Source organism: Miscanthus floridulus, chromosome 4, assembly GCF_019320115.1.
Source record: "Miscanthus floridulus cultivar M001 chromosome 4, ASM1932011v1, whole genome shotgun sequence".
Classification (NCBI taxonomy): Eukaryota; Viridiplantae; Streptophyta; class Magnoliopsida; order Poales; family Poaceae; genus Miscanthus; species Miscanthus floridulus.
The window spans coordinates 99971968-99985177 of record NC_089583.1 but is presented as its reverse complement, the minus strand read 5'-3'; the positions used below and the strand labels follow the sequence as shown (position 1 = coordinate 99985177).

The window sequence follows — 13210 nt, the reverse complement described above, 5'->3', positions numbered from 1 at the left end:
TTTCATCTCTATTTTGTTCCATATTTTGCTATGTTGTTCTAACATGTTTTCCTTTTGTAAATTCAAGGTTTAGTAGAAGAGTAAAATACTTCGATGTTGTAGATCATGTGCAGGTGACATACTACATATCTGGAATATCTTCAGGTAAATTATTTGAAACCATGAAAATCTGATTCTATAGTTTTAAAGACATGAAAAATAACAAGGAAAATGGCCTATTCATACTTCTTTTGTTGTTTTTCCTGTTACTGTGAACAAAACATTCACCAGGTGAATAGCCTGTTCAAATAAATTATGAGCATCCTGCATTGCCAAGGCACTGGATTGTTGAAGGGCATCACCAAAGTGTAGAGGCACGAGCCCGCACTGAGGGGATGCCATGATGTCAAGTTCAGCGGCAGCGACTAAAGGTCGTGTTTTCTATACCAGCTATAAATTTTGGTTTGCTTCATCATGTTATTTAGGGGAACAGGACATATCGTTATCTGCAATTGCCTTGGGTACAAAAGCTTTGTCTAATTATTTGCAAGGATCAGAAGGAGCTGCTCCTTTTATTGGCTAAATTTGTAAAAACAATACCTGTTGCAGAGCAGATGCGAACAATATTGGAGATCAGTGTGGTGGATGGATGGTTGCATGCCATGAAAAAAGGTTGAACAACCACTCTTGGTAAGAATAAACTTATCTTTGCAATCTAATTGTTTTTTACCTCAAGGTTTTATTGTGTACTCTGATTCACACAATCTATTTCTACTATTAGTCAGTTTGATCGATTTACAGGATCCATTTTTCCTTTCCAAATATAGAATGTGCACTGCTGATATAGGTTTAGTCTCACATAGCCTGTCTTTTCCTAATTTCTTGATGGTGTCACTAGATTTCTAATACCAGTACTGCTTATAGATGATCTATCCCTACAAAGTACCTATGTACTGACTTTGTGGAGATTGATTCTAATGTGTTTTGGGGGCTTTTATTGTAATGCTAACATTTTTTTTTAAACATGCTACCCACATACCGATTTAGTCTTGCACGATGTTGCCTCTGCTGCTATATAGGTTGCTTCGTTCTGAGGTTTGCTGCTTCAACTATTTGGCTATTTCAGACCAAGTACATTTCTTGCTATGCAGACGCTGTGCCTAATGCAAGTAGTAAGCAAGTTTAGTCCTTCCTTTACATTGCTGGGCAATTGACTAACAACGCTAAAAGGCCATAGTTTTTCTAAGATGTCTGAACAATGTTCTTTTGTGTCTTGCAATATTATAAAATTTGACACCGCATCATTGCAATGACCATTTCTTTGTACAGGTGTACAAGCTATCCATTGCTGCGGCGTGTACCCTCACATGGCCACCAGACCGTATTGTAATACAAGTCTCGGATGATTCCGCTGATCCGATTATTAAGGTAGGCCTTGGTTTCAGGGATATAGTTTATCTTGATTGACTAAAAGTAGAAATATTCATATATTTTTGGGTCAAATTGTGGTTGATGTGATGTATTTTTTAAACGTTAATTGTGACTTAAAATTGTAAAGGAATGATCAGTTTCTCATTATCGAATGGGGCATATGAATGTTGATACTAATTTGCTAGGTTAAGTGTACTTGGTAATAGTCGGTGATGCTTGCTAGCCCTACACTATGATGCCCACCACCTGTTTGTTAGAGTAAGCAAACAACCAAGCAGTTCATACCTTTTCCCCACTTATATAAAAAATAGAGATAGAATGATCATATAATTTTGTATTATCTTAATGATCATATATATGTACATACCATCCTCATGCTACGACTTTGAGTATTTGTCATGTCAGTTGCTAAAGATTAGATGAGTGTTCAATCATGCGCTGCATCTTTGGTTGGATAGCTGACGCGCGCAAGGGTGCGCGTGATGGACTATATATATAAAGGGATAGAGAGACAACCTGTCGTCCTGTCCTTCTGAGCCTTGGGAAACTGGCCTGGTAAGGTAAGGATCAATCTGCATAAAGGGGACTGCTTTGCAAAAAAAAAATATTTGGGTGTTCTATGTAAATATTTTGTTAAAGAAACATGTTTGAACTTTGAAGAGGGTAGAGAGAGCTCTTTCTGTTTCACTCAAGAAGAAAATAGTTGAAACGGTTTATAAGTAAAACTGGTCCTGAAAATCTAATGACTACACAATTTATTAGAGAGAAACCGACGACAAGCCAGAGCATGATATCCCGTATGACAAACCTAGAGCATCCCGCTAATGCATAGTGGCAACCTAAAAATGATGGAGCTGGCCGTGTGCATCCGCAAGGCAACCTAACAACCTAGAATATCTGAATTTCTCTGAGCAGCCAACATGTCTGAATGTTGGACAGGCAACAGCACTCATGCGCGTTATTATGGTCTCTGTTTGGAATACGCAGTACATAGCTGTTACTAACACCAATAATCCATCTAGTTGGTAGTCCGTTCCACACACATTATGAATCTATGACAGGAAATAGGAAACCGGTTGTTACATATACTCCTAATCCTAGCTATTACATAGCCATGACTCAGGCTGGAGCTTCATCATGAGACGAGAATGACTGTACAACATAAACCGGATCGCCAACCTTGATGCCCTTCCGTTGCCTTCAGCTGACAGGGACTCTTTGCAGACAAGATTTTGCCCAAAGTACACCTACAAAAATCGATAAAGTGATATGGTGACTGGGTGAGTCTTCCGCGAGTTTGGCTGTTATGAACCTTACTACTTACTAGTAGTACGGAACAACTTGAAGTATGAAAGCCGCTGAGAAGAAAGACACCGTTTGCTTCGCTAAAAAAACAAGCCATGTTCCGACTGATTTGTTGTGAGAGAAAAACACTGTTCCGACTGAAAAAATAAGCTAAAGTTACCTGCCGTTTATTTTTATGGCTTGGACGCAGCACTTCACCAGACCCAAATGTGCGCAGAGTTTCATTTGGTTCAGTACCAGGGATTGCCTTTTCTTGATCAATGTTAGGAATCTGAAACAGCCAGTGCAGGAGCTGAGAGATGGGATCTCATACGTTGTTGCTTTCAAAGTAAAGGGTGCACACTTTATAACATCGATCAGCGGACAAGGAAAGTAAATAACCACAATATCAGTATTTCTACCTTGCAACGGTCGCATAACCTGACACCTATGAATGTTAGCTTGTTGATCTTCACTGTTTTCCACAGGTCCTCTGAGTATGGATGGCATCCATCAACTGAGATACAGTCGAAAGATTCAAGCTTCATTAGAAGCAAGCACAACCATTATAATTTGTGAAGGATAGGTGGGAAATCCATTAAGCAACCTTGCTAGCTAGCCCAAGAAAGGAATTCATTCAGAAAGTACAAAGTAGCAGCACGCGTTTTCTGATGTTCACTTTGGTCTGAAGCGGTTCATTGGTACAGGCTCTTTGAGAATCTCGTTTAGCGCATCCAGTGAGGCCTGCAGCAATCAAAGGTCAAAGCATGAAACGTGCACTGCCAACTGAAATATTTGTGATGTTTAACAACATTTGCAGAGAGATCATTTGTCGGGAAACCATCGAAAGATCTGAACAATACCTGGGAGGCCATCAGGATGGGGAAGGCATTAGTGAACATGACTTTGTAACCTTGAGCATACTCCGGGTTGGTCGGTCTAGTTTCGGACGCTGTAACAAAAAATACGGCAAGACAAACATCATCCCGTAAGTGGCAAATTGTTTTGTTGGACTTGGACAGAAACGCAGAGGCCTGGAAGAAGAGAAGGCAGCAGGTTTTGACTGAACCTTCTTTGAAACGCACTAGCCGGCTCGGCTTCCCGAAGTAGGCGGAAAACCATTCGGCTGCTCCATATCTAACCTTATCCATATCCTTCGTCATATGCAGAGCCAGACCACTCCCATACAGTCACGTCATCGATCGTGGTGTGTTGGGCTTGAGCAGCAAGTGTGATCTTCAGCGGGTCCATTCCGGGTGCTCTGACAAAGGTCAGGCGACTACTCACCAGGGCTGTCGTCCATACAGTATCATTGTCGACCACACAGGATGACTAGAGATAGAAGAAGAAAAAGAGAACAGAGCATACACAGCACAAGCACCAGCGTTGACCAAAGTTCTGTTGAAGAGATAGCAAACTGAACTTGCTCTCTTCGCTGAGTTATAGTGACAAACTATATATACAACTATATCTATCTAATCCTAGTACACAGACATATCAGGCTGTCATGCTGTTACAGTGACTAGATATGACTTTGGCGTCTGCCCCTACTGTGGCTACAGTGCGGCAGGTGAGCCATTCTACGCCTGTCCCTGTAGCTGCTATAGTGTAACAGCAGGGAGCTCTTTTCGGCGCCGTCTGTCCCTACCGTGCGTTCACATAAGGAGAGTAGCAGATTACTTAACAATTCTTTCCCTAATCCTGCTGCTTAACCCTTGAATCCCCTCCGTGCCGATCATCTTCTTTAGCTCCGTGAGCCGAAGACGTCCAAGCGGCTTGGTGAGGACGTCCGTGAGTTGACAACCAGTTTCGACGAACTCGATGATGATCTGCCCTCTATCGACACAGTCCCTGAGAAAGTGAAACTTGACGTCGATGTGCTTGCTCCGATCATAGAAAACCGGATTCTTCGCGAGGGCAATGACGAACTGGTTGTCCATCATCAGTGTTGATGGATGAGCTTCCACACCGGTTAGCTCACCCAGCAGCCGACGCAGCCACACAACTTAGCATGCCGTTGTGGCCGTCGCCACGTACTCCGCCTCGCACGTGGACAATGCCACCACCTTGGCCCCGTTCGCTTCGCTGAAAAAACAAGTCAAAACACTGTTCCGACTGATTGGTTGTGAGAGAAAAATACTGTTTCGGCTAAAAAAACAAGCTAAAAAGTACGGATTATAAGAGAAGCAAACATGGCCCTTCTGTTTCAGTGACAACCATGAGATAGGAGCCGACCCGAGAAAGACGAGCACGCCAGAGGTGCTTCGCCATCCGTCGATGTCTCCCGCCATGTCTACATCGCTGAATACAGTGAGCTACAGCCTACTCCCGCCCGTCTTGGGGAGGACAATCCCATGATCCATCATCCCCTTGACGTAGCGCAACAGCCGCTTCACTGTAGCCCAATGATCCTCTTGGGGATCCTCCATGAAGCGGCTAACGTAGCCCACAACGAACGCAATGTTCGGCCTCATGTGGACTAGGTAGTGCAGACCGTCAACGATGCTCCGGTAGAGTGTTGCATCTACCTTCGCCGCGGTACTGACTTTCGTCAGCTTCAGCCGCTCCTCCATCGGAGTCACGCATGACTTGCACTCAGCCATGCCGCTCCGCTCCAACAGCTTCGAAGCGTACGCGCTCTGACCGAGCATGAGCGTCTCCTTCTCCTGTCTCACCTCGATGTTGAGGTAGTAGGAGAGCGCGCCGAGATCGTTCATTCGAAAACAAGCCGCCATCTCGCGCTTGAAACTATCGATGTTCTCCGCACACGCGCCGGTAACGATCAAGTCGTCCACATACACGCCAACGATGAGCTCCTCCTTCCCCCGTCGCCGCGTGTAGAGCGCGTGCTCGGTTGCGCACCTCGTGAACCCTAGCTCGCCCAGTGTGGCATCAAGCATGACGTTCCACGCTCGCAGGGCCTGCCGCAGCCCGTAGAGTGTCTTGCGCAGTTGGAGCACCCTGTGCTCCGCTCCCTTAACGGCGAAATCTAGAGGTTGTCTGACGAAGACCGTCTCCGCCAACTCGCCATTGAGGAAAGCTAATTTTACGTCCAGGTGATGGACACGCCAGTCCTTTGCTGTTGCTAAAGCCAGAAGCAGTCGAACAGACTCTATGCGTGCTACCGGCACAAAGACTCCCTCAAAGTCGATGCTCATACCAAGTTTTGAACGACGTCTTGCCCTTTAGGGCCTTGGTGGGCTCGCGGTTGAGGATGAACACCACCATGGTCACCGCCTCACCCCAGAACCTTGCTGGCATGTTTTCGGCCTTCATCATGGACCGAGCTATGCCGACCACCGTCTGGTTCTGCCGCTCCATCATGCCATTCTGTTGTGGCGAGTACGACGCCATGTGGTGTCACACCACACCCTGATCCGCGTAGTACATAGCGAACTCCACCGAAATAAATTCACCGCCGTGATCGGTCCTTAGCACGCACAGCTTCTTGCCGCACTCCGTCTCCACGCGTGCCTTAAACTTCTTGATCACCGCTGCCGCTTTGTCCTTGCTCGTCAGGAGTTGCAGCCACATATAGCGACTGTAATCATCCACGAGCAAGAGGAAGTACTTCCGACCACCGTTTATGGCTGACGTGATTGGCCTATAGATATCACCGTGGGTGAGCTTGAGAGCGTCCACCATGCGATACTTGGCCGCCTTTGAGAATGGCAGCCTCCTCTGCTTCTCGGTCATGCAGCTGTCACACAGGTCGTCTCTATGCTTAATGTGGGGCAGTCCTCGGACCATCTTCTCCAGCCAACCAAGCATGTCTAAAAGCTCTAGTTTGGTTTTAGTTAATTGATAAAACCCTAAGTGCTAACCTAGTATATCAAAGTGATTATGAGATAGGTAGCACTACTCCAAGTAATGAAGCAATGATGAAGATCATGATGATGGTGATGATATGGTGATGATCAAATGCTTGAACTTGAAAAAGAAGAAAGAGAAAAACAAAAGGCTCAAGGCAAAGGTATAAATAGTAGGAGCCATTTTATTTTAAGTGATCGAGACACTTAGCGAGTGTGATCACATTTAGGATCGATAGCCGTACTATTAAGAGGGGTGAAACTCTTATCGAAATGCGGTTATCAAAGTGCTACTAGATGCTCTAACTCATTGCATATGCATTTAGGATCTAGTGGAGTGCTAACACCCTTGAAAATGTTTATGAAAATATGCTAACACATGTGCATAAGGTGACACACTTGGTGGTTGGTACATTGGAGCAAGGGTTAGGAACTTCACCGGCGGAATGTCTGCCCGTAGAGTACGGACAGTCCGATGGTGCCACCGTCGCCCTAGACAGAAAAGACGAAGGTCACCGTAAGTGACCAGACGCTGGTCTCGGTTGGACCGGCGCATCCGGTCAGGTGAAGCATGAAGACGCTGGCATCGGTCTTTGACCGGATGCTGGGTCACTTAGTGACCGGACGCTGGAAGGTTGCGTTCGGTCCTGCTGACGTGGCAGCGCACAGGGGAGTTGCCGTGTGACCGGACGCTGGGTGTGTCCGGTCGAGCATGACCGAACGCGTCCGGTCGTGAAAAGTCGACTTTGGATGCTTACTGGAAACGACCGGACGTTGGGGTTCAGCGTCCGGTCACTTTGAGCTGCTGCGTCCGGTCATCACTTGATCGTTGAGATCGGGCGATCAACATTTGAAGAGATGAGACATGTGGCACGCATCGTGTGACCAGATGTTGAGGTCCAGCGTCCGATCGTTTTGACTAGAGCGTTCGGTCACCCCGTGTTGTGCCCAGTGAAGGGGTACAACGACTCTATTTCGTGGGGGCTTCTATTTAAGCCCCATGGCCAGCTCAAGCTCACCCTCTTGGCCATTTGCATTGATATAGCAACCTTATGAGCTTAGCAAAAGCCCTTCCACTCATCTCCATCATTGATCCATCGTCATTGTGAGATTGGGAGAAAATCCAAGTGCATTGCTTGAGTGATTGCATCTAGATGCACTTGGTATTTATGTTTCTCTACGGGATTCACTTGTTTCTCTTGGTGGTTGCCACCACCTAGACGGCTTAGAGCAGCGGAGGAGGATTAGCACGAGTTAGTGATTGTTCGTGACCATCTCCGACGATTGTGAGGGGATTTGTATCTTCCCTAGCGGAGTGCCAAAATATAACTCTAGTAGATTGCTTGTGTTATTGAGTTACCTCACTTGTGGGTAGGTTCTTGCAGTGTCTAATTGTGTGGATGAGGTTCGTGCAACACCTCTTAGCCGTCGAACCACCAAGTGTTGGTCGACACAATGGGGACGTAGCGTGTTGGCAAGCACGTGAACCTCAGAAGAAAATTGGTTGTCTCTTGCCCTTTGATATTCTTTCGGTGATTGATAAAGTATTCATCTTGTGATTAGCTCACTCCTCTATGTGACGGTATAATCACCTCACTTACTCATTTATATTTCCGTAAACTAGCTATAACCAGCTCTTTAGTGTAGCTAGAATTGAGAGCTTGCTTTGTGAATTAAGTTCATCTAGTAGAGCTCTTTAGTGTAACAATTGTGAGAGCTCTTAGTGAGTAGTGACCTTATAAATTATGTGCCTAGTGATCATAACAACTAGAATTATTGGATAGGTGGCTTGCAATCCTTGTAGAGCTAGAGCAAGTTTGTATTTCGCTATTTGTTATACTAATCAAATTACTCTAGTTGGTTTGTAGATTTTTAAATAGGCTATTCACCCCCTCTAGCCATATTAGGACCTTTCAGCGTCGAAGCTGAGATGGTCGAACCGGACATGCCACAGCCACGACTCCTCGGTGTGTCGTGCTGCCAGGCACACCGGCAGCTCCACCTTCAAGTCGAGCAGGTACAGCCGGTTCTAGGACCTCTTCACCTTGGCAAGAAGGCACTGCTCCCGGTCCCTGATCTTGAGGACTCCATCCTTGATCAGTACCTCGCTAATGCGCTCATCCAGCTGGCCAATGCTGATGATGCATAAACGCAGCTACGGGATGTAATATACATCTGTTAGCGCACGGTGCTCGCCGTTCTGGCATCTGAAGATGATGGTGTTGTGCCCTTGGATCGCCACCCGTGAGCCGTCATCGAACTTCACCGTGCCGGTCACGTCGTCGTCGAGTTCGGAGAAGGCTTTCTTGGAGCCCGTCATGTGATTGCTGGCGTCGGAGTCCAGATACCACCGCTGTTCTGCTCGTCGCCCACACGTCCCGAGTTGGACTTAGACACGTGGTTCGTCGAGGTGGACAGCCTTCAGAGCCTTGCCGTGCTCGGCCACCGCCGTCACCTCTTCCTTCTCCTCGGCCTCAACGTCGTGCAGTGCCAATGCTTTCCTAAACGGTAAACGGTCTTTACATGGTCGCCCTTTGTTTATCGTTTAGGATATTTACACATGTTTAAACGAAGTTAAACGGTCTAAACAGTTTTGTACTTTAAAAAATACATATAATTATATATGTGCATGTAAAAATCAAATATTCTAGCATTTATATATATTTATCTAAGTAAAAATCAATTATTTTGGTATGTATATATATTTATGCATGTGAAAAGAACTAAATATAGATATTTATGCATGTAATATATCAAGTGTACATATTTATAAATATAATAAACTTAAGTATACAAATTTATCAATACAAAACTGAATTAGATTTACCTCGTGTTCGTCTAAACAACCGTTTAAACAACTGTTTAGCCCGTTTAATACTGTTTATCTCTGTTCCGTTTAGGCCATTTAGACCGTTTTTTCCGTTTTTTTACCATTTAAATGGTTAACCGTTTAATTTTTATTTACCCCCTAAACAAAACAGTTTACCACCGTTTACCATTTAGCGGCCGTTTAACCCGTTTAGGCGAACACTGTGCAGTGCACAAAACATTGCTATCAGAACAGTGACCTCATCATCATCGTCAGTCTGCGCCAGATGAGCTTCAGCCTTCTTCTCCTGCTTGCGATTTGGGCACTCCCTTCTCCAGTGGCCCGTCTTCCTATAACGCCGACAGATGTTGGGGTCGACCTTCTTCTTCTCAAAGAAACCTTACCGCGGTGCTTGCCCTCGGCACCGCGGCTGTGACAACTGCAGACCACCGAAGTGAGTGGCTCGGATCATCTATCTATCCATGGAACGAATAAATTTCTTCTGTAGTTTGAATTGGACAAACAGAATGTTAGTAGTACCCATCGTGTGGGAGTTGGAGTCCGGGTGTGGCTGCCAGTCCTCGGCGAAGGCCTCCGGCGGCATGTCGACCTCGACGAGCGCGAGGCTGGGCTCCACCCGCTGCGTCACCGCTCGCCCTTTGGCGTTCACCACCATCCACTGCCGATCCCACCTGAACCCTGCGCGCCATGCCAGGATCAGTGTCACCATGCATATATACCATGCCGGGATCAGGATTACTGGCAATTATTTATGTTAGGCCAGAGAGGCAATATATTACCAGTGGCGGTGATGGTGGCCTGTGGCACGGAGATGCCCCTGCAGGACTTGATGGGGTATATGGTGACGGACTGCACCGTCGCCGCCGGCTCCGGCGACCCTCCACCGCCGCCGCCGGCAACGAGAGAGGAGAGGAAGGAGGCAGCTTTCTCCATGGCCCCGAGTTGTTGGCAGTGTCAGCCACAGAACTAGGCGAGGTTGCGCACGCGGGCCTCAGCTCAGAGGATACGAAGGTGCCAAGAACTAGCACGGAGATGAACCGGCGGCGAGGCTGCTGGTTGCATGAATACTAACATATATAGTGTTGGTTCGGTCCGCTGCTGTCTGCCGTGTCATGCTTATCCGCCACTATTCTCCACCATCTAGCGTCGCATGTGACGTTATATGTCACGTACGTGTGTGCATCCATCGTACTAGGCAGAGGCAGCTGATTGTTAGCTCGGCATTCGGCAAGTATAGCAAATGACTGTCCAGTGGCGGCATGGCCAAATATGGCAGGTTTAATTTAGAGCGACCAGTGAGATACGAGTTCAGTTAATAAAGAACGTGTCAATTTTGCCGTCACTGACTGTGACCCCAGAGGAATGGTGTGATTGGTGGCACAGAATCGGTAACTAGACCTGTCCAAGGCCTTGTTTAGATTGCAAATTTTTGCAATTTGGACACTGTAGCATGTTTCGTTTGTATTTGACAAACTTTGTCCGATTATGGACTAACTAGGCTCAAAAGATTCGTCTCGTGATTTACAATCAAACTGTGTAATTAGTTATTTTTTTACCTACATTTAATGCTCCATGCATACGTCCAAAAATTGATGTGATGGAGAGAGAATGAAAAAACTTGGAATTTTGATGGGATCTAAACAAGGCCCAACTTTACTACTGCATCTATATACCTAGTATGCATTAAAGGAAAAAAAAATCTTCCCCAAACATTCGCCCTTCACTCTATCTCTCACTCCGTTCATCCCTCGACCGAATATAAGGGTTCCTGAGATTAAAGAGGGGCCAAGAGGGACTCGTGGAGGGCTCCCCCAGAGAGTGCCTAGAGAGCGGGTGCGTAACCGTGTGAGGGGTCTCCTGTTTCGACTTATAGAGCCGGGAAGAAGCAAGGTTTACAAAAGGCGCTGAGTCCCACATGTCGGTCAAAGGCGGTGGTGGTTCCCTCTTGCTAGCGTTGGCCATCCTCCCCTTCGTCGGCGTTGCCCTTGTGTTGTGTAGAGGAGTGGCAGAAAGGTCAGGTCCATACCCCATCAGATCCGCTAATGCGAGGAGGGACTTGCAACGGTGGCATGCCCACATCTTGATTGGTGAAGCAATGCTGCTACAGTGCCCACATTAGCCATCGTCGTCGCCTGTTCCGCTATTCGGTTGTTCCGCATAGGACAACCATGGTGCGGGTCGTGGTGCGCCATGTGCTCATCCTTGCTTTGTACAACAACGATTGGCGGGCCCATCTTGGGACATGTCACCCATTCGGTTAGACCTCTTAGCAGGGCTCTAGTGGTCGAGACATTGGGAGGTCATATCTTTTACAGGCTGTTCGTTTGCTCATATATGATCGTGGATTATAAACTGGAATAATATTTTTCTCTTACACCAAACCAGCTAACAGTGTGATTATTCCCAGCAGCATGTGGCCTGATGTGCGTGCGCCCACCATACTGTAGCTAATCGTTGTCAATTGTCTGGTGTGCTGGTGGCGGCATGACCAATATTGCTCACTTATAAAAAATAAGCTTAGTGGCAGGTTAGAGCAACCAAGACTACTGAGTTTAGTAATAAAGAACCTTGTGTCATGAAGTCAGCGATTGTGATTCCTGACGAATTGTAAATTGTGATAGATAAAAAAACGGTTAATAACTAGATGTGTCCTTAATAATATCCTACTAATGAAGCGTGTTGTGGAAGCAATGGTTACGTTTGTGTCGAACATGTGTATAATTGGCCCCGTTCGCTTGTCTTAAAAATGGCTCGTTCGGCTTCTTTTTTTAGTCGGAACAGTATTTTTCTCTCACAATAATTCAGCCGAAACAGTGTTTTCAGCCAATTTCAGCCAAGTTTCAGACCAGCGAACGGACCATTGGTTACAATTAGATTTGAGTTGTAATTGGCGGCTATGGGTACAGTTTGAGTCATACTTTTGTATCTCTTGGTTCATGAATATGATGGCACCAGGAGCTGGGAGTTGGTTTGGATAGTGGCGAGGCTGCAGGAACGGCCTAATGCTGGTGTAACTGTTGTTTAGGTGAAGGAGCTTCCATAGCCATGCTACAAGGATATAGACGACAAAGAACCCTGTTAAAAAAATCGTGCCTTGGTGTAGTTCTCGTTTATGCATTTTTCTTCTATGATGTTTATTCAGTTAGTAATTCAAAAGTATCTTGGATTAACTGTGCACTTTTGACAAGTGCTATTACAGCCGGATCATAAAAGAAGATCATGTAGAGGTGCAAGAAAATGTTCAACACTGCAAAAAAAAATGCATGGGTGCGTCTGGAGAAGGATGTGGCACAATGTGGAGCATGGTAGCGATCTATGGCTCGATCGGTGGAGTTTAGAAACTTCAAGCGGGTGGCTCAAGCCATGCAATAAGGTGCAACGAACAGTGATGCACCTGGACATATATAGAGATCGAATATAGATAGCGGCCGGTGACTGCTGTTCGATAAGGGATGATTAGACGTAACAGCTAGGTTTACATTGAGTAGTTGACGTGATTTATGTTGCCTATTCCTTCACATATGTATGGTCTAGATGTTTTTGCTTTGTGGATAGATTAAAATTATAGGCTTATTTCAGGTTTTACTGAAATTATTTGCTTCGGTTGTCACCGAGAAGCAAGAAGTTGTGTTAGTGTGGTACAACAATCTACGTTGTGACTTTAGGACTGCACCATCACCTACGAGCAGCCCTAGCGTGCAGCACAAAATCAAGGCTGAAAATGTCATATCGTCGCCGCTGCTTAGGGGTTTTTTTCCTGTAGTGTTTAGGCATCAGATAGAGTGGGCTTTCTAGCAAATAAAGAAATGGAAGAAATCCCATCCCTTCCATCCAACAGCTTTCCACTCAGAGACAAAAGCAATGTGAGGCAGTGAAA

General features: G+C 45.9%; 1 pseudogene; it reads right to left on the bottom strand.

The window, feature by feature from the left end:
• Positions 1–2388: 2388 nt before the first annotated feature.
• Positions 2389–10266, bottom strand: LOC136552309 (uncharacterized; annotated as a pseudogene).
• Between the last annotated feature and the right edge of the window lie 2944 nt (positions 10267–13210).